Source organism: Empidonax traillii, unplaced genomic scaffold (genome assembly GCF_003031625.1).
Source record: "Empidonax traillii isolate 1590-97213 ecotype Southwest subspecies unplaced genomic scaffold, ASM303162v1 scaffold1169:size251926, whole genome shotgun sequence".
NCBI classification, from domain to species: Eukaryota; Metazoa; Chordata; class Aves; order Passeriformes; family Tyrannidae; genus Empidonax; species Empidonax traillii.
In genome coordinates, this window is record NW_020956362.1 from 218,182 (window position 1) to 220,815 (window position 2,634).

Sequence of the window (2,634 nt, forward strand, 5' to 3'; positions counted from 1 at the left end):
GATGAGCAGGGAAGATAGGAAGCCGTGGTCAGGATGGAAGCTGTTGGGCTGCTGAGTGCAGCTTTACATGAGGAGAGCTCCAACTCCACTCACTATGGCTTTTATAGAACCTGCTTTGGGCTGCTTCCACGCCAGGTGATCCAGAAGACACCTACTACACCAGCACTGACTCAAGCCGACACAGCTGCATGATGCAAGGCAGCTCTGAGGAAAAGTACTGGCTGTGGTCCATCAGCTTGACAGACTACTTGGCTGCCAGGCATCTGGTGATGTGGATATAGAAGAAACCTTCATGGATCTGAAGCCAAAGGAAGTTGGTATAGAGTACAGTGTGATTCCATGGGCCTTGGTCAGCCCCCTGAGAAGAGTGCTGCTTCTGAATACTCACAGCCAGGAGCAAGCAACATGGTCTGGCATTTACCACTGCACCTCTATAGCTGGTAAATGCTCTATTTTTATACATATCCTACGGTCAAATTTGTGACACTGAGGGTGCTTTGGAGTACAGCTAATTAATGGCCAGTCTCTTCGCGAACGAAGAACCGGGGAAGGTCTTTCCACCTTCCAGCCTGCGCATTGCATTTTTTAGGTGAGACACAGTGTGCGCGGAACTGAGCCCACCCTTTAATCCTGAGGTTCATCTGCCGGGGCCAAGCACGCTTGGATGGTGGCAGCGAGGTCCTCAGGACGTAGATGGATTGCCTTACAGGGCTAGCGAGCTCCATCTGCCCGGGGAGTGTCCTAACCGGGATTCGAACCCAGATCTCAGCGTTGACTACACTGTGGTTTAGCCACTGCACCACCAGGGACACTCACAGCTAATAACCTCTTGCTGTTGTCACCTATTAAAAAAAAGAGCATCCCAAACTCAAAAAGTAGATGTTGTTTCAGTTCAGAACTATTGGGTTTGTTCAAGATTGCTCACACTGTGCAACCTCAGGCTGTCACAGCCTCCACAGCCTTTATCCCATCCTCCACCCCCTCACAAGGTTCCCAAGCAATTCAAATGGTGAAGGATGCAACAGGGCTCAGTTGGAAAGAGTTCTCACCAAGGTCTCAATGAAAGCATTCAGAGCTAAAGGAGGCCAAGAACTCCCCTCCCCACATCCATTCACTGTGAACAGAAGCCTCAAGCCCTTGCTGTGGGACCACAGGGGACAGACACATAATAAGCCCTCAATGCCAAACAGCACAGTGTTGCTGGCCCCCCGTGACAGTGATCTACAAGTGTGGGCTAAAAACATACCTCCCCCACTCTCACCACAGCTCACGTTCTCTCCTGATTAAGCTGACTGCTGACAAGCCCAAGAGGGGATCAGCCTCTTGACTTGTGTGGTCTGATGAAGGCTAAAATTACAAATCTTTTTCCAAATAGTCCCCAAGTGAGCCACATACATACACAAAAAAAAAAAAAAAAAAAAAAAAAAAAAAAAAAAAAAAAAAAAAAAAAAAAAAAAAAAGAGGGGGAGAGTGAAAAACTTCCAGTAGGGGCTGGTAACATTAGCTGTCCTTAAACCAAAATACAATGTACCTCGAGCTACAGTGTCAGATGAAAAGCTCTCTAACCAGTGGGGAGGAGAGTGGATTTCCAACCTTTGTAGAAATTAAAAACACAAGACACTGACTGTGATTTCAGACTAATACAGCAGTCCTTGTGCACCCAGTGACACCATAATCAATAAGCATCTTGGAATCTCATCTGAAAGAATGAAGTTAATAGTTCTAGAGACAGTCACTGCCACTATGACACTGCTCTTGAAATACACTGAATAAGGCTGCTCACCCTCTCCCCTCTGCCCGAGGACAACCCTGCAATTAATCTACAGAGTAACCCTCTAAACTCAGGTTCCAGGTTCTCCACTACTGATTCAGGTTCAAATTTAAGAAAATGTAGAAATACCTCCTTAAAAATACTATTTACAATCAGTAGAGTAATCCAGTGGCCTCTTAAAACACCTTTTAAGAATTTCAGCAACCACTGATTAAGTAAACACATATGAAATCTACATACCTGCATAATTCATGCAACCTGGACCTAAAATAAAAAATAAATCTAATTTTTATTATTTACTGACAGACAAGAGAACATCTGGACTTAGATTTTAAACCAAAAAAAATCCCTAAAGAAACAAACAAAAAGAATAGTGTCAACATCACCCTGGAAAGATGCTTCAAGAAAAACAGTGCAAGGCATGGGGAAACAAGGAGCTATTATTTTACTGACTTAAGTTTATTTTTCTCTGAGTAGCAGAAAGCTACATATAAAGAAAGAAAACAGCTGTGAGATAGAAAGCTCTCCTACTGCTGCATTATTTTCCTTAGTTTCATCTCCAGAGCCTCTCATTTATTTAAATTTATTATTATTTTATTATTCTCTCTTTAACTCTCATACACATCTTTACACCTTCTGATCCAGGCACACCTGGACAGTTCTTGTCAGAGGTCGCTCTTCATTCTCTGAAGCTGATGAGGCAGGGGCTAAGGAGCATAATGTCCTGGAATTAGCACCAAATCTCGCTATTTCTGATGCTGCAGCAGAAGAGTTGCACTGAAATGGAGGTAGAGTTGGAGGGTTGAAGCAGTCTGAGCAGGTCAGCAGTGATTAATGGTGCCACTGTAGGTTTGGGCTGGGTT